This window comes from Macaca fascicularis, chromosome X, assembly GCF_037993035.2.
Source record: "Macaca fascicularis isolate 582-1 chromosome X, T2T-MFA8v1.1".
Taxonomy (NCBI): domain Eukaryota; kingdom Metazoa; phylum Chordata; class Mammalia; order Primates; family Cercopithecidae; genus Macaca; species Macaca fascicularis.
Genome location: NC_088395.1, coordinates 101,530,377 through 101,550,028, shown reverse-complemented (window position 1 = coordinate 101,550,028; position 19,652 = coordinate 101,530,377).

Below are 19,652 nucleotides of genomic sequence, written 5' to 3'. Positions count from 1 at the left end.
ATTGATTTAAACGTGACTAACTTCTCATGTTTATTTTTGCCTTTATTCCTAGTTACAGTCCTGATACTTTTTCTTCCTTTATAAATCTTGCTAATCGCTAGTGAATTAGTGATAAACTATATTTATGTGTTCTCTAAATCTAGCGACTTAATTGGAGGTCTTTCTTCTTGTACCACGTGTCAGTGCTATGTCAGGATGGCTCAGTTTTACGTTGTCAAAGGATTAAGTAGAGCAGGATGCAGCCTTACTGGAACTTGCTCATTTATGAAATATAGGCACTTTATTTTTATACTCGAGGTGTGCCCAAATGTAAACATTTTGAGCCATGTTAGAAGTATATACAAGATAGTAATGAAGAAAACAACTTGGTCAAGTACCAGCTAATGAATTTTATGTTTTAAGTATATGGAACGTGGACCTTGGCAAGCAGATTTCATCTTGACCTTTTATTTTTTTTGGTTAGAATCTTGCTCTGTCACTCAGGATGGAAGGGTGGAGCGCAGTAGTATGATCTCCATTCACTGCAACCACTACCTCCCAGGTTCAAGCGATTCTTATGTCTCAGCCTCCCTAGCAGCTGGGGTTACCAGGGTGTGTGCCACCATGCCCGAGATAATTTATTTTTAGTAGAGATGGGGTTTTGCCATATTGGCCAGGCTGGTCTCCAACTCCTGACCTCAAGTGATCCACCCACCTGAGCTTCCCGAAGTGCTGGGATTACAGGTCTGAGCCACCATCCCTGGCCTGACCTTCTGTTCTAATATCGGTTATTCAGTCTCGATGATAGCGCCTGGTTGTATTAAATTGGGGTAGAAAGCACAATTGAAATGAATTTAGTTGTGTATGTATATGCTGACTTAGCGTTCATGGCAGCACTGTGAGGTGGGCATTGTTCCTGAAGGAAGGCCAGATGGGCAAGTCGGGGCTTAGATACGGGACCTGTGGGCAGTCACTGCTGTCCCATGGCTGAGATCAGGCCTGTCTGACGCCTGTATCCCGAACTCTTCTTAACGAGCGATTGTCAAGAGTCAGTGCTCGAGTGTGATGTGGCCTGTGGTGTTTGCCTCTCAGCCTTGCTTTGGCTCGGGGTAACAGGGCAACATCTCCCTCCATCTTGTGGCTGCCTGGGAGTCCCAGGAGAACCCGCTGATACTGTTTATAAATGCCAGACATCAGACGTTCTGCTTGGTACCAGCACATCTGGAATCGGACAGCGCGGTTAGATTCTTGGCCAGCAAACCCGTACAGGAGTGTGTGAACTCTACATTTACTTCTCCTGGACAAAGGTGAATTCCTGGTCACTACTGGATGGCAACAGGTGTGTCCTCAGGAGCAGCATGGAGACGGGCACCCGGGTGCAGGAAGAGCATCTTCATGAGGGGGTGGGGAACGTGACAGATGCACGTGCGAGCTCAGCTGTTACCTTGGGGTCGGGGAGGGGTGGGTAAGACCAGATTTTCTCATTGTTGCCCCTTTCTGAAAAGGACCCTGAATTGACTTCTCTGTGGCTCCTCGTGCCTCCTTGTCAGGTTGGAGGAGACTGCGCCCCTGGCTCAGGCCCTGCTTGCTGGCGAGACGGAAGCCGCTGTTGCTTGCTCTGCCCTCCCTGTGACGTCCTCTGTGCTGTTCTCCTCCGGGAACAGTTCTGCTGAGCAAGCTTGGACTCTGCTCCCTTCTGCTCTTGGATTTCATGTCTGGAAGGCTTTTGTTCTTTCCTGGTTTTTGATGATGCTGTGCTATGTTTTTACAAAGATCACCCGTGCCCATAGCAGGGAGAAGCCCCTTTGCAACTTTAACATCTTGACGCTCTCAAGCAGAGCTTGCTATCGAAGTTGACAGACTCCTGTGTTTTTGTTTTGGCAGAAACTGAATGTCAGTCCTAGGACAGCTTCAGCAAACTTGATCCTAGCTCTTCTGTCTCACTGCTCCCCCTCGTGTGTGGCAGAAATCATATGCCCTGAAGTTTACCAGTCCCTTAATTTGAAAATCAGTTAATGTATGCGATCCTCATGAGAATTTTACTTTTTATAAAAGCAATCAAAAAGACTGGGTTTTGTGAAACCAGTGTTTTATGTGTGTATTATAATTGCACTCACAATAAGCTTTGTCTTCTAAATATTCCATGTTTCAGATTGGCACTGGAATCATGCCCTGGAGTGAGTAGTTTTGCTTTTCCGCTTTTATTTTTGGCTAAGGTAAAGTTGAGAACGTTGTGATATTAGGGGTAGTGAGTCCTTTTAATTCCTTCTATGTCTGTTTTCCTTTAAGCCAAAAGCAGCAGACTGATACCAGTTTGTGAGCACCTGGCATCTCCCAGGCATTTCCTGGGTCTTCCCTCTGCTGTCTAGTGGACAGAGCAGTCACTCGTGGAAGGTGAACCTGAGAATCCCTGTGTGGAATTAAGTAAATGTCGTAGCTCTCTTCTGTGACGAACTGAATCATATTAAGCCCAGTAAACTGTAACAGCAGGTTTTGCACATACAAAGCATTGAACACCAGGACAGGTAACCAGGCTGCGACGCTTCTGGTCCTGCCCAAGACCTGTAGTACCACAGCGCATTTAACATATTGGCAGCATTGAGTGTTTGAAAACATTGTGTATGTACCATGTCCATGATTTTCTGAGGGCCTCGATAAACACCTCTGTGGTTATTTGCAATCTTTATCAATGGGAGCTTAAGGTTAGTACTGGGGCAGACTGTGTTTTCAAGAATCAAGGTCTCCTGAGTATGTTTCAGTTTTCCCATGAAGAAGAAAAATGTTAGCTGTTCTTTCCCGGACTGTGGCCATCAGAGTACCCCACCACGGTCACTCACACGTTTACCTCATTTCTGTTTAACCGGGCTGGACTTGGGCCAGAGTACTTCGGTTGTCAAATGTCATATGAGGCTGACGAACTGTCTTCTGCTTCATCGTTAGCATATGGAAATACTGTTTTCCAAAGCATACTCTACTTTATCATTTGGGTTTATATAAAATAATGGAACAGTTACTTTAACTGTGCAGTTTCCTATGCTTGGTTATTTAATTGCGGAAAGATAACAGTTTTATTTTGCTAAAATCTGTGCTAGGAATTGTGTCAAATCTTTGTGAAATGCCCAGTTTACTAGCTTAAGTTATAGATCTTTGTATGAAAAGAAAAAAACCTATTGCTAAAAGGAGCATTGTCTTTATCGATGCAAAAAGCTTTAAACTTATTGGCAGTGTAGTCAGTAAAATGTATCAGAATGTGGCCAAAATTGAGAAAAGCATTGAAGTTTTAAAATCTGCTATGCAGTTTTCTTCAACTCCCTTGCAAGATACTTAATTTGAATAAAATACAGAATAAAGTGTTCCCATTGAGGACAGTTTGCAGGAGGACTGTTCAGAATGTGTTTGGAACCTGAGCAGTCCTGCCACTCTCGTCTGTGATGTGGTGGTGTTCATGGTATCACTTTTACAGAACTCTAAGAATGCTGCTTCTGTGAATAAAAATACATTTTATTCTTAGCATTTCAGTTTTGAGTTTTGAGATGTGTAAAACATGTTAATGGTTTCTTTCCCTTACAGAATTTGCTTGTTGTTGTTCTTTTTTTTTTTTTTTTTTTCCTAAATGTCTACAAGACTCTGAAGCACATTAATCACTTAAAAAGAAAAGAAAAGAAAAAAAAGTGGGGCGTGATGGCTCACGCCTGTAATCCCAGTGCTTCTGGAGGCCAAGGCAGGCTGATTGTTTGAGCCTGGGAGCTTGAGACCCAGAAAACCAGCCTGGGCAACCTGGTGAAATCCCATCTCTACTGAAAACACACAAATTAGCTCAGTGTGATGGCTGCACACCTGTAGTTCCAGCTACTCCAGAGGCTGAAGAGAATCACTTGAGCCTGGGACGCGGACCTTGCAGTGAGTGGAGATCAGGGCCCTGCTGTCAAGCCTTGTTGACAGAGTTGGGATCCTGTCTGAAAAACAGCAACAATAATAACTTCTGGGTGAACTGTCTGGCTGCTCTCTGTCTAGAGTAGAATAAATCCAATTACATTTTTGTCTTTTATTAGCATTGAAATTTTCTAAATCATCCCTTTGTTTGCATTACATTGTAGCAATATATTGCTGCTTAGAGTCTGGAACAAGTAGGTTTCTCTTGATCAGGTTCTTACTGAATTGCTAAAACTTAGAATGATTTTTCCCCACCTTGGATGTGATTTATAGAACTTTGCCTTTTGAGGTGATGTGCTGCATTTGACAGCAGACACAGGAACGCCCAAAGAATTCACTTATGGGCTAAAATGTACGTGCTTTGTAGTGTTTCCCTCCTAAAATGAAAACGGTACCTCTCATTTGTGGGTCGATGATGCTATTTGCTGAAAACTTGTTAAATTTTACTTATGTTTTTTTTTAGACGGAGTCTTGCCCTGCTGCCCAGGCTGGAGTGCAGTGGCATGATCTCAGCTCACTGCAAACTCCGCCTCCCAGCTTCACGCCATTCTCCTGCCTCAGGCTCCCGAGTAGCTGGGACTACAGGTGCCCGCCACCATGCCAGGCTAATTCTTTGTATTTTTAGTAGACACGGGTGTTTCACCGTGTTAGCCAGGATGGTCTCGATCGCCTGACCTTGTGATCCGCCTGCCTTGTCCTCCCAAAGTGCTAGGATTACAAGCGTGAGCCGCCGCACCTAGCCGAAAACATGTTTGTTTACTGCCTCAGTCCTCAGTTGGCTAGCCCTGTTCTTGGTAGGACATTCAGGGAGTGTGGGAAAATCTTGAGTCTTGAAAGGCGCCCTCTGCGAGATGGGAATCTTCCAGTTGCTTATTTAGGGAATCCTGCCGGCTGTCATTTACTGGAGAGCGCAGTTTCCTGGCTGCCCTGGTCTTTGAGGGGAGGGAGGCTGAGGGGTCATTTTCCCACCTGGACCAACGTGTTTATTAAACCTGGCTTGTGGATCATTTGGATCTTTTTAGGAAGGAAAAACCACATCTGTGTCTTTCAGATGAGTGGAAGTCATGGTAAAAAATATTTTTTTCTCTTTTTTTGGCTACTATGGAGAAGTTTTGTCCTTGTGACCTGTGAATACAGTCACGGGAGAGCAGAATGTTCACGGTGTGGGTGCTTACAGTGTACATGCAGAGTCACGTTCTTCACAAGTATTACATTAAAATGTGACAAACGAGAAAAATATTTTCCTCATTACAACCTCGGTAAGAAGCTGGCAGTACTCTTGTTTTTGGAGGGGTGTGAAGGGAATATTGAGAAAGTATCAACGTTGGACTCACGCACTCTGCAAATTCTGTACCAGCTGGAGTGAGGACCCCGTGATGGAAAGATGCACCGCTCTGCCCAGAAGGAGCTGAATTTTTGTGGCGCTCAGGATGCACGGTTCATCTCTATATAAAGGCAGAGTGTGAAACGCCGTGGAGGCTGAGGGAAGATATGTGGTTAGCAAGTATGAGTGAGACATTTGGGGCTTGTTAGCACCTGGCGTGTGTGCAGCAAGCTTTCCCATCTGCACACGTGTGATCCTTAGAACACTGGCGTGTGGAGCCGTGAGGCTGTCGAGGGCCCCAGTTCCCGGCAGGCTGAGGAGTTCCCTGTTACCACTAGGATAACCGTGATTGAAGGCTGTCACTCAATCCTGAGCCCTGAAAGGGGCTCTTTTCAGAGAGGAAAACACCCCTAGAGCCTCGGGCAGAGTTCAGTGATTTTTATTATAATGTTGCTTAGATTTCACAAACATGAAACCAAGAACATATTTCAGAATGCTTATGGTTCTTTTGTAACCATGGAAAGAAAGTAATTTGCAGTCGATGGACAGTTTGTGGAAGCTGAACTGCCTACATCATGAGCACGGCGCTCTCCCTAACGCTCTGGGCCTTGCTCCGGTTTGCTGGGGAGGCTTTGCAGGGCCTCTTGGCTGGGATACCTCTCCCATGTTGCTGCCCCTGGTCACAGCCATACTGCTGGGCACCTGTGCCGTGAGGACACTGAGTGGACACAGAGCCACGGGGCAGCAGTTGGTCATGAGAGGGCATCCACATGGTCCGAAACAGGTTTCTGTTCATTAAGAATGATCATTGCAATAAAAACATGGAGTGAAAGAAAACCCTCTACTGACCTGAGAATGCGTCAGCTGAGTTGGATGGGGAAGTGCAGTGAGGAAGATGAGGGCTGAAAGGAAATGAGGGTGAGGAAAGGAGAGAAGGGAAGCGAAAGGGGGAGGGAGGATGGGAGTGAAGAGGGAGATGGAGAAGGAGGAAGAGGGAGGGTGGTGGGCAGGAGCCTGGGAAATGAGCCCCAGAACCGGTTCCTAAACCTCATGGGTGCATCAGAGCTGATCTTCCAGGAGAGGTGGCCTGGGAGGGCTGCCCCTTAGGAAGTGAGGGCCGGGGGGAGCTGATTTTTTGGCCCTCAGCGGGGCTGTTGTTGACCTGAGATGCAGTCAACAGTTATCCCGAAGAGGTCGATTGCACAGCCACCGTTTGTTGCCAGGTTGGAGAGAAGTGCTCCTTCCCATGGGTTCTTTCTATTTTGTGGATTTTTCCCAGTTTGGCTGAGCAGCCTGTCAGTGGAAATGTCAGGGATTACAAACATGTCTCCATTCTACAGAGCAGTCGACGGTCTTCCGATCCTGTCGTTGTTGGGGGCACCACTCCCGTCGTGTGGCTGTCGTGTCATTAGGCCAGTGCTGGCCCAGCATGGAAGCTGCAGCCTGAGGAGCTGGGAAGCCTGTGGGGCTCTTGCTGCCAGGGCTCCGATGGGAGTCGTGCGCTGGAAGAATGATATCTGTTGAGCAGAGCCTGGCGAGGAGGGGGTGCTGCTGTTGCAGCAGTACATGGAATTTCAATGAGGAAGGAAACACGCTTTTAATTATGACCAGAGCTCTATGCTCTGTGTTTCTTCAAATGGAAATGTTGTGCTGAAATGAATTTGCCTCATACAAGACCGTGTGCTTGGGAGCAAAGTAGGATGTGGACTTATCTACAGAGCTTCCTCCTCAACAGACTATGATCAGTTGGATGGTGCTACACAGGAATACGTGAGAATTCGTGTGAGAAAGGTGATAGGTGCAGACCTGTGTGACCGGCAGGTGTGGGGGGAGGTTTGAGAAAAGCTTTTGGCTGAAGTGGTGTCAGGTACGGGTGCTGAAGTGTGATGTCTGTCTGGATGGAAGAGCACATGCCTCTGGGCTGTGAGAAACAGTTAAAGGAGGAGGTGGGCACACGTGGGTCATGTCTTAGGAATGGTAGCAATTCAGGTAGACCCAGGATCAGGCTCCCACGGGGGAGGAGTGGACTTCAGGAGCCAGGGAGCGTGGGGTGCGGGTCATGCCCAGGCCTCTGCAGGGCTTGCTACTGTGTCAGCAGGGCCCTGTGCTTGGCCTCTTTAAACTGTTTCCTGATCCGTAAAATGGTCATGACAAAATCCACCTTGTGACACTGAAGCTTAAATGAGATGATCTACATGGTATCTTCCTTCCCTTCCTGACACACCATAGACTCACAGCTATGGTGGCAGCGACAGGCTGGATGGAATGCTGGAGCCGCTTTGCACCTGGTGAAGCCACATGGATTTGTGCAGTGCTTGCGACTGTCTCTGAAAACCTTTGGTCATGGCAGTGGCAGCCTTGAGTGGCTCTTGGCATACTTCAGTCTTTGGAGTGCAAGGTTGGCTGGAGCTCCGAGGCCATAGATACTATCCAGGGGAGAGCTGATGGGACCCTAAAACTTGGGGGAAGGCCAAGAGGAGTTGGCTGCCAGAAGCATTGTAGATTTCTGGCTTCAAGAACTTGCTGACTTATGGACGTAGGAAGGTAAACCCAGATGGCTCCAAAATTTTAAGTCCAGAAGAAAGGTGGAGGGTACAGGTCATGGTTGCCCTGTCCCTTTCTTTCTGGCCATTGTTTCTCCTCCCCCCACCGCCTTTGTGGGCAGGAGGGCCTGAGCCAGTGCCAGTGCAGTGGTCTGTTTCATGGTGACGATGGCCGATTTATTACCCTGCAGAAAGAAGTCTCTCCACTTTATTTTGCATCTGTAGTTAAATAAATGTAAGGAGTGATGGTGTAGTCATATTTGTTTTGTTTTTGCTTTTTTATTTTATTTGAAGTATCATTTAGCTGAATGTTAACCCCAATTTCACTAATCACTTTGAGAGGCCAAAACATGCTTTGGTTTGTTATTTTGTGTTTGACTTTGAGCTAGTTTATTGTCTCACAGGAATGCCAATTATTCTGTTGTCACACATCATTATGTATCTCAAATTGTGTTACTATAATACTTAGCTGAATTACCTCCCTTAGTTTGGCTTTTACAAAACTAAAATCTGTGTGAAACCCAGGATGGTGCATCTCCATTGAGGGTTGTGTGACTTTTCCTGGCATGCTTGAGAATCGGTGACATTATTTTATGGAAACACTTGGTAACTGACAACAAAGCCTAGAAGCTCCTGTAAAGGGCAGGGTAGGCAACGTGTTATGCTTTGTGGGCCACAGAAGTCTCTGCATATTTTTCTTTTGTTAAAACTTCAAAGTGTAAAAATCACTTCTGGTTCTCTGGCCAAGGCTGGTTCGGGGATCATGGTTTGCAGACCCTTGACAGCACCTTACCTGAAAGCTGGTTTCCCATGCAGTGAGCAGGAGCCCACCTCATTGCTTCAGCCAGGAAGATGCTGCCCTCATGCTGGAATTTACTTCAAACAAACTTGAAAGCTCTGGCACTGCTGCTCATTTCCGTACTGTTGCAGGCCATCTAAAATACGGAGTGTGCCTTGGCATTTTGATTTTGTTACTCCTCTTGAATGGCTCTGAGAGGGTTCATTGTGGGTTATACATTTTCAGAAACGATCAGGCAGAGCTGCAGCCATCTTGCAGATCAAGTGAAGTTTTTTCTGAAAGCTTGTTACAGGCTTAAATTTCTGATCCCTTTCCATCCACTGATCTTGTATGATTGGTTTCTTTTTGTTCCCATTTAGGTCTATGAAACTTGTTGAACAGCGTCTCCACACCACGGTAGAACTTTAACTCTGATTTCATGAGTGAGTCGGTATCCTCACTCCTCATTTGCGATGAGAAAGCACTGCAGGTCCTGCGTGGCTTCCGTCCCTTCTCTGCACGTGGATGGATGTGCGAGGTGTTTGAGGTGTGTGAACTTGCTACCCCAAGAGCCTCCTTGTTCACTCCCCTGGACCACAGTTCTCTCTCCTGGTTCACTCCCCTGGGCCGCACTCCTCCCTCCTGGTTCACTCCCCTGGGCTGCACTCCTCCCTCCTCCCCTGGACTGTACTCCTCCCTCCTGGTTCACTCCCCTGGGCCACACTCATCCCTTCTGGTTCACTCCCTGGGCTGCACTCCCCCTTCTTCCCTCCTGGTTCACTCCCCTGGACCCCCACTCCTCCCTCTTGGGGGCTCGGTAGTTTCCACTGTGCTTGTGCCAGCATGATAAGGCTGAGTGGCAGCTCCAGGGCTGTGGCAGCTCATGCAGCTGTGGCATTAGTGCAGAGAACTGTGGGGATGCAACTGCCCTTGCTGTGATGCTTCGAGTATCGTAGTCGGTGTGGGAAGCTGGGTGGGACGTGGATGTCCCAGGATGAGACAGGAGCCTCCCCTCAGCCTCTGTCAAACACTTCTCAGCCAGGCGTGGTGGCTCATGCCTATAATCCCAGTGCTTTGGGAGGCCAGGGCGGGTGGATCACCTGAGGTCAGGAGTTGCAGACCAGTTTGGCCAACGTGGTAAGACCCTGTCTCAACTAAAAATTAGCCGGGTGAGGTGGTGCCCACCTATAGTCCCAGCTACTCTGGAGGCTGAGGCAGGAGGATCCCTTGAACCTGGGAGGTGGAGGCTGTAGTGAGCAGAGATCACACCACTGCATTCCAGCCTGGATGACAGCAAGACTCTGTCACAGAAAAACAAAATCAAACTTCCCTGTATCATGCTCACGGCTTGTAAGCAGAGGAGAGAATGTTTGTTTGGCAGAAATATTCAGATTTAGGAAGTCTTTTCTGACTAACAGAATCAACAGCTCAGTTTATTATCTGCCGACTTTCAGTTGTGTTGTGGCTGGGAGCAGGGGTGGCTGTTAAAACAGGTGCCTGTCTTTGGGAGGCTGAGGCGGGTAGATCACAAGACCCAGGAGTTTGAGACCAGCCTGACCAACATGGTGAAACCCCATCTCTACTAAAAATATAAAAATTAGCTGGGTGTGGTGGTGTGCACCTGTAATCCCAGCTATTCAGGAGGCTGAGGCAGGAGAATTGCTTGAATCTGGGAGGTGGAGGTTGCAGCGAGCTCAGATCGTGCCACTGTACTCCAGTCTGGGCAACAGAGTGATACTCTGTCTCAAAAAACAAAACAAAAAAAACCTCCCCAAAATAGTGCCTGTCCTCCTCCCACCAGAGTTGGGTTTGATTTGGTGGCTCTGAGATGGGGCCCTGGATACATGGAATTCCAGATTCTCAGATGATGCTGATCTGGGCTCTGTGCAACCAAGTGAGTCTTAACATTTAGCTTCTTTCCAATTACAAAGAATTATTTTTCCCTTTCTGAATAGGTCAGTGCATCTCAAAGAGATTAGAGCCCTCGGAACATCAGTTCTGAGATGGCTTCCTCCGCCATTGATGGTTTATGAAATGGGATTTCTGTTGTCTGAGCCTTGGTTCAGAGGCAGTATGTGCTGTGGACGAGATGTGTCTGTGGCATCACAGCAGCCCCAGACGCTGCTCTGCGTGGTGCATGTGGCCATGGCTGCACCCCACTGGGACCCTCAGAGGTGCTGCCGTTGTCTTTGTAAAACACCGCCTCCATGCGAGAGACTCAAGAAATCTTGGCCAGGGGCTGCTATGAAGAAAGCCTGGGCTTCTGTGTGCCGGGGCCCACAGATGAGCTTTGGAATGCCCTTGCCAAAAGCAGGGGCTGTTCAGATGGCCAAGGGGGCCTCAAATTTTAATGTTTTTACAACCAGAAAAATAATAATTGTGTTTTTTCTGTGGATGGCGGCCAGTGTGATAATTAATATTTTATTAGTAGATTAATTTGGAAGTCAATGTGTTTTCAAGTACCTTAATTATTGAGTCATCAACAGAGAAGGGCTTACTTTGAAACCAGCCTGAGAATCAAGAGGCTCAGCAAAGAAAACGATGGACTTGGAAGAACTGATTCACGTGTTGACTGCCCCAAGTTTCAGACATTATGAAAAGTCTGTGCTGATACATTAAGTGACTCGAGAACTTCAATCTTGGTGGACTCTTAACGGTGAGGCTTTCTTTTCAAATGGTCAGTGTTTATCTGCTGTGTGTTGTCTTCCAGACACTGAGCACTTTAGCTTTGTGTTCACGTGGCCTTGCTCTCCGAACCACCCGCTTTATGGCTCATCCATCCTGCCCGCCTTGATCACGTCTTCCCCGCTCCATGGGTTTTATCCTGAGGACTGCTCTCCGCTGTGTGGAGTGGAGGATCAGTGGAACACTGGCTTTACCGACTCATTTTTTATGTAGCTCCCAGTTTCTAAAAATCATAGTTGTCTTAGATTTCCTGTGAAACTGGGAGTCAGGCCTTGGGCGCAGTGCTGGGTGGCCATGACAGGGCAGGAGGGAGAGATGAGAACAGGAAGGACGGGTTTGTCAGGGGAAGGAGCACCATGCCGAATTCCTGCTGAATGGCCGGGTGGTGGATGTCTCACCCGGTGTGGCTGGACCTCGCTGTGCTGAACCCTGAGCAGGGGCCCCATAAGCTGCCTACTGCCAGGCCGGGGCCATAGGGCTGGGCTTCTGCCTCTGGGATGGGTTGTGAGAGCTCGTGCCAAAGTGCAAGGGTCTGCACCACTCCTGTGTGACCTGAGGGGCATGTGGGAAGCTGGCCTGTGCTCCTTACCTGGGAGAAGCTGAGCTCACCTGGGCCAGAGCCTCTGGGGAGGTAGGAAGGCAGAGGCCTGGAATTCCTGCTTTCCCCAGACAGCAAGACAGCTCAGTGTTGCACCTGCTCTGAGATGCCCTCAGCAGCCATATATAGTTGATTTTAACCTGAGGGAAGGTGCCAATTAACCCGGCTCTGTGGGGAGGTCTGAGGAGTCCAGGCCCTGGGCCCCGGGCCCCGGGCTTTTTAATATGTTCCTTCCTGAACAAAAAACAAAGGATCCCTGTGGTTGATGCTGACTGCGTGGGGTAGGACATGCCGAGCTTGCATGGGGCTTGCCCCTGCATTTCCTTGGTGCTCCTCCCAGCCCCCACGGACACCAGCCGTTCCAGGCCGAGGCTTGTCCTGGTTTAGACCCTTGTTGGTGGGGTCTGTGGTCCTGGATCGAGGGCCCAAGCACTTCTTTCATTATGAAAATGATTCACCCGAGATGCACGGCTGCCTCCAAACGTCTCGTGAGCATGAGATACAGCCAGTGTCGCCGCCCCAAGCTCATAATTCTAGTGGAAAGGAGAGATTTTACTTTTAATGTGCCCGTGTGACTCAGATGCAAATAATCAATTCCTGTTAAACTTTCAAGACCTTGAAAACCTCTGAGATTCCTTGGAAACCACTCCTTGGCCCCACAACTAACTCTCCTGTGGAAGGAGGCTGGGGTGGTCCTCGGGGTCTGGGGTCCTGCCGCATTCTCCAAGATTCCTTCCGTTTCATTATTAGTCCCAGCTCTTCAGCAGGTGAAGCACATTCACTGACATTTCCACTATTTTGTTCCTGTGTTGCCTCAGTTAACTTAATATTTACCAGAAATAATTGATGACGAGATGGGAATGATCGGTGATTCCCGGACATAGGCAACCTATATAGATAAGCATGTTACAGTGTCTGATTTATGAGATTGTTGGTCAACACTTTCTCAGGAACACACTTTCAGGGGTAGATTGCTGTGCAGGAGAATCTGCTTTTCCCAGAGACATGGTGGTGTGCCCTGCACTGGCATGGCAGGGTGGCTGTGTGACTGGGCAGGGCTGGACGTGCTCCTGTCCGCCCCTGTGCTGAGCGCCCGCCTCCGCCCCACATCTGTGTCGAGGGTGCCTGCCTTTGTTTCCCCAGCTCGAGGTCATAGAATTGTACCTTCCTTGACACATTTCTGCATAGAAATGATGACATCTGGGGGGTGAATCTCAATCTAACATGCATGCAGGTAAATTATTCATGTAAATGACTTGGGTTCTCCGCGCTCAGGGTCAGGAGGCGCGAGGTGGGTTTGGAGACAGCTGCCTGGCCTCAGGAAGTTTCTCTCAGAGCCTGTTTCTTTCTCTAGCAAAGTAAATGATTCCTACCTCACCGGGCTTGACACACGCTCGGTACTCAGATGCTGTCTGGTCTTTATTAGTATTTGGTGAACAGTGTGGGTGGTAAGAAAATGCATTATCTTTACAATTTATAGAATGTCATACAAGGCAAGCATGAAACTGGGACACTACCCTAATCTGAAGATGCTGGTGCTTACTCTTCTCCTTAAGCATTTTATTGTAATTCTGGCGTGTGTCAGCTGAGTCATAGGATGGCACCGCCTGCATGATGCCAGCTCTCAGTTACCTTGGAAGGGGGAGTCTGAGGCTGCCAGGGAGCATCCCTCCTGCCTCCAGCCCTTGGGGATTTCTCTCTCTCTCCTTCCCTCTGTCCCTCCCTATTCCCCACTCCCCTAGCTGCCCCCCTCACTTACTCTACAACAGAGGCCCAGACTTTGACAAATCCCAGCTGGGCCTATTTAATGCTTGGCTGGGAAACCAGAGGGAAAGGGGCCCAGTTACTACAGAAATACAGAGAATTGAAATAGAATGTGAGCTGCTTTTGCGCCTTGTTTTTTATTTTAATCTGAATATAAAAGGCAAGTGTCAAAATCAGTGCTAACTATGCCACACAGCTCCAAGTCTGCCTTGTCGGGGCTCCGTGGATTCCCATGCCCTGGCCTGCAGAAAGCATTCAGTTATGGTCCTTTGAATGTTCCAGAGTCACATTTAATAAAAATCTTCACATTTATCCATGGCCAAGTCTTGATTTAATAACACGTATTGCAGGTCTTTGGGTGGGGCTCAGCCTCTGTTTTAGAAGCAGCCGCACCATCCGAGGGGCAGGTCCGTGTGGGCTGGCAACCCAGCCCTGGCAGTGGGGGGCCTTGTAGTTCTAGAATGTAGTGATGCAACCTGTGGCATAAATAAAAAGCCTCATGTGCCCCCTGAGAAGCTGGGGCTTCCCCTCAGTACTGTGGTGTGCTGTGTTTGTGATTGTGCCAGATGTAAAAGGGTGAGGGAGATACGTAAAACCAGGCTCGCAAAGACAGCCCTTCATGTCTGGTGCTTTCACGTGTGTATGCACACCTGTTTGACGTGTGTACACCGGCTTCATGCATGCACCTGTTTCGTGTGTGTACACTTGTTCATGTGTACATGCACCTGTTTGACGCATGTGCCTGTTTCGCACGTCTACGCCTGTGCATTCACCACTTTGTATTTTGTCATACATTGTATGTTACAGATTGCTTTTCACTTTGTATTGTGAGTTTGTAACGACTTTATGAAGAAAAGAGGGGGCCCTGGCAGCCTTTGGCTCTGAGAAACGTGACGTCGCCGGAACAGATGAGACAGCCCGGGTGAGGCCGGCAGAGGCCATCGTGTCCTGGGAGCCCATGCACATCCACTGTCTGTCGCTGTTTGACAAGTGATCCCAAAATCTAGTGGCTTAAGGCAACATACACACATGACTGTACAGCTTCTACAGATTGCAAATTTAGGGCAGCCCTGCTGAGCGGTTCTGGCCCAGTCCCCCTGGGTCACCGTGAAGATGCTGTCCAGGGCTGCGGCCATCTGTAGGCTCAGCTGGGCTGGAGGTTCTGCTCCAGGATGCTGTGCTGATGTGTCTGCGGGCGGAGGCCTGGTACCCCACACCTGGTCCCTCCCTGGGGCTGCCAGGTGCCTCCCTGCCCAAGGCCCCTCCTTTCCCCAGAGATGTAGAGTGCTGGTCTTACACCCAGCATCAAGGTGGCTGGTCCCTTGGGCCATAATGACCAGCCCTGAGCTCTGCAGGAGGGAGCATGCAGCCGTATGAGCCCCAGGAGGGAGGTCATGGGGCCATTGAGGGCTGGCTTCTGGGCCATGTGAGAAGCCTTGGGTGTTGTCTTAAAGCTGAGAAAAATGGCAGAATCTGGCTGGGAGCTGGAGAGAGAGGAGAGCATGAATGTGGGTTTGACAGGCTGTGAAGGTCAGGACAGGGCTACGAAGTACTCACATGCACAGATCCCTTCCAGGGTCAGGGCTCACAGTGTGTTCCTCTGTGACTCAAGGTACGTGCTTCTTGAGGGTGGTTTTCTGTGTTTTGCTTGATGCATCAAGAAGGTTGTTTTCAGGGCGGTAGGTGTTGGAGGTGAGTCTGGGGCTGCTGACCCCAGAGGAATGTCCTGGAATGGAAGTGTGGACAGGACGGAGGGCCAGACCCCAACGGGCAACAGTGTGGAGGGGGAGAGGCTTGTTGCATGTGTCCGGTAGGTGGTGACGTGTTGGAGTGACAGGGTCTGTGAGGGAAGAGCCGTGTTCAGTCTAAGGGCGTCGAGTTTGCTTAGGAACCTCCGAAATGTCCTGGTAGAGGTGGGTAGCAGCTGCCGGGGCGTGTGGATCCCCTTCTTGGGAAGGTGCGGGTGTCTGCGTGAGGACAGCCTGAGGTCCGGGTGCCAGAGACCGTAGCTTGCGCAGCAGGGCCTAGGACCAGCCTGGGATTCGATTGTGGAAGAGGTGGGTGCTGTGAGGGAAAGGCGGCTGTGACTGAACTCTACTGGGATTACCGTGAGAATGTGAGGTGTGTCGGGAGCAGGGTCAGGAGCAAAGACTTGTTTGCCCTACTCAGCGGCTACTCCTGCAGGGCTGGGCGACAGTGGAGGTCGCGCAGGAAGGTGTTGGCTGAAGACTGTGCTCTGTGACTTGACGGGTGTTCCTCCCATGAGGGTGGAATGGAGACTGGACGCTGGGTGGCTTGTTGGGAGCTGCATCCTGCGTGACCCCACGTGTAGTGGGCTCACAGCAGAGCTTGAGTCCTTCCTTTACAGATACTTTTCAGAGTTCGCCCGCCTTTAGATTCTCTGATTGACGTGTCTGAGGCGGGTCCCAGGAGTCTGCCACCTGCCAGGCCAGGAGGTTCCCCACATGTGGCTGTCCCCTGACACCCTGAGAAACGTGGCTCAGGAGGATCACCCGAGTTTCCTAAATATGAGTCACCTGCCTTCTCTTCGCTTTCATGCCTCCCCCAGGGTGGGCCAGTCCTGTCAACCGCAGTGATACCTGCATGCTGGGGTTACAAGGAGATTGGGGGTGTGGTCCCCCAGGGAGATTCGGTGACTGAGGATGCTGTTTTCACTTTTAATGAAGTTCAGTTACTAGGTTTTCCGATGCACAATGATGTCCTTGTGAAAAATTGGTGATCAAGGAAGCAAACAAGTGTGGGAAAATGATTCTGCCCTTAAACCTAAAAAACGATAAACCAGCAAAGGGCCCTGAAGAGCGCATGAACCTCCTCATGGGGCAGTGAGGAGACACCTCAGTAATGACTTAAAAAGAGAAATAAGATAATACTGAAGAAAAGCTAAACTAAATTCTTGGTCTCCTATGGGTAAAGAGATTGTGGTTTACATTTTGTAGGCACGTGTTTTTACATTTAATTACTTTCCTTTGTTGGATTTAGAATTAATCACAATAAACATGATTTTTTTAACTGGAAAAAAAAAACTGGGGTAAGTATACGAAGTCTAATCCCTTTGTGATATTTCTGTACTGTGAGCCTCCCAGATACAAAATTTGAAGCCCAGACTCTGTCTCTAACGAACCGGAGAAAGAAGTGGTCATCTCCTGCAGGCCGGTCTGGCCTCCAAGCATCTGGCCATCCTCCCAGTCCTGGGCACACCTGCATCACTGGTGCTTCCTGCCAGGCTGGGACTCTGCCCAGGTTTCAGGAGCACCTGGAACAGTTTTCCTGGGGGCTCCTGCTTTGTCCTGGCTCCTGGAAGCACAGGGTTTTGATGAAGGACTCTCCCCACTGCCAGCTAACTCGGTGATGACCCCCCAGGTTGCATTTCTCGCATGGGGCGCAGAGAGTCTGGGCGTGGTGTCCTGGCCCTGGAGCCAGCTCTAGGACTGCACGGCAACCTTGCCTCTGCCCCTTATCTGGGCAGTGGGGAGGAGAAGGGAACCACGGTCTTGCCCCTTCTGTGTCTCAAGAATATGGAAACACATCATCCCACTCCCTTGCACCATTTACAGCCCAAGCTTGTGTGAAGTATTTAAGTTGTTTTATAACTTATAACCTCCCTTGACAATAATGTATTTTATATAAGCAGCACATAGAAAGTGGTAATTTTAATACCCTATAAAGCAAGATCTAAACAATAAGGAGCAGATATCACTGTAGAAAAGGTTACTTTCTCCAGAAAACATTTATCTACTGCAGATGGAAATGAATCATCACTTCCTCCTTGGCCGTTCCTGATGAGCCTGTGAAATTCTGTCCTGTTTGCCACTGTTAGTTACAAGCTACACCTTTTCTTCTATGATGTTTATATCTTGCCTGTTCACCACTGTTACAGTGACAAGCTATACCTTTTCTTCTGTGATGTGTATTTCTTGAAGGCATGGACTAAATCCTAATTCCACAGTATTTCATGCACATACTCAAGAGATACTTGTTTGAATGAATGGATTAATGGAAAATAGAAGTAGTGACTTCACTTTTAATTCATTATGTCAAACTTCAAGTGTTTACACACACAATTTTATGGTCCTTTGGATAAACTGGGCTTCTGTGCAGGGTGGTTAGATATAGTTGGGAGAGCAACTAATGGCTCTGTGGCTCTAGGCTCACGAAGGGCTTTGAGGGACTTGATGGCGGCACCTGTGTTGAAAACAGTTCCGCAAATCCATTCGAGTGACCTGCCGGCACACACAGCCCTGCTTCCCAGCTGATTTCTGCAGAGGCTTCTTCTGAACGCCCCAGGTGAATGTGGGTTCAGCCGGCATTGCTGGGCTTCCACAGAAAGCCAAGTGCAGGGACGAGGGAGAAGAGGGGCAGGACCCGACTCTTCCTGGGCCGCAGCACCTGTGTGGGGAAGCTGCCTGGCCTAGCTTTTCTTGGGGAGGTCAGGGAAACGATGGCATGGAGGGTGTGTTGGCATGAGCCACTTGCTGAAACAATGGATCCCAGGTCTGTGTGGAAGGCAAAATAGAAGTTTATGTGGATATTGTCATTAACATAGCAAATATGGGCTTCTTCCCTAGGGTGGCTGACCCTCTCACTCATCTGCTGAGCAAAGGCCCACGAGCTTTTCCCAAGCTCTGTCCACTCTGTGGAGGTGGCCGGAGCCAGGACAGACATGGGGTGTCTGCCCCCCCCCTTTTTTTTTTTTTTTTGAGACGGAGTGTTGCTCTGTTGCCCAGGCTGGAATGCAGTAGTGCTGTCTGCGCTCACTGCAACCTCTGCCTCCCGGGTTCATGCCATTCTCCTGCCTCAGCCTCCTGAGTAGCTGGAACTATAGGCGCCCGCCACCATGCCCAGCTAACTTTTTGTGTTTTTAGTAGAGACGGGGTTTCACCGTGTTAGTCAGGATGATCTTAATCGGAATCCTTGTTTTAAGTGCACTGGAGCAGAGATGGGGAGAGGGGACCACCTGGTTTGCTCAGAATTTGGTCCTGTTCACAGTCAATGAGGCAACATAAGCACCTCCTAAATGAAGCATTCCACAGACTGATTTCACAGATTACAGTTGTGATGGCTGGAAAAGGCTTCATACAATGAATTTGAGCTGCATTTGAAGGAAGAACAGGTCCCTGCAGGTGGAAATGAAAGATAAGGGTGACCCAAGCCATCAGCAGCAGCGGGGGTGGGGTGGTGTGGACTCCCCATGGATGGTGGGCGGCATGGCTGAAATGCAGGATAGGGCAGGGGTGCGAAGGAACAGCAGGGCGGCATTAAAATCCCCCTGCAGAGAGGGGACGTGACTGAGGTATTATCACATGTATACAACTGAGAGATGATTTGAGGATGATTTCTGGGAGCCTGTAGGAAGAGTACGTAGTCATCATCAGTACTCTGGATCTCTTTTTATGAAGTGGTGAAAACAGTCATGCCTCTGCCTATCTTGTAGAGCTGTTGTGAAGATCAAATCAGATAATCTTCCACGAGCCTTGTAAATGCTAAACTTATGACAGACGGTTCCAGGCCCCTTGTCTCCACCCTCCTTTCCTTCTCTGTAACATGAGCCCTGCTGGGTACTTCACTAACTGCCTGGCTTCCTCCTCCGTAATGTGAGCCCTGAGTGTTTGCTGGGTACCTTGCTGCCTGCCATATAGCTGGCTGTACCCTTGTCAAACGCACTTGGCTGGCATATAAGCAGAAGTACTCATCGGGCCTTGGGAGGGCTTTCTGACTTGTGGGTGTCTGCTTTTCCCTGTTAGGCTGGAGCTGCAGGAGCCCTCCTTGACCAGACAGAGGACCAAGGCTGTGGCCTTGGTGTGGGGGCTGGGGGAGCTCCCTGGGTTTATTGTGTGGGCAAGAGCAAGCTTCAGTCCGGCTGCGGCACCGGGATTCCGGGTTCCTTCTGGAACGTTCTGAGTGAGAAGCAGGAAGGGTGCACAGGTGCATCTTCTGAGGATTTTATGGTTATCTTGGGTGAGCACTGGTGCCTCTGAGCTATGAACCTGCAGAACCACTTCTTTCACTAACGGCCTTCTTTATGTAAAG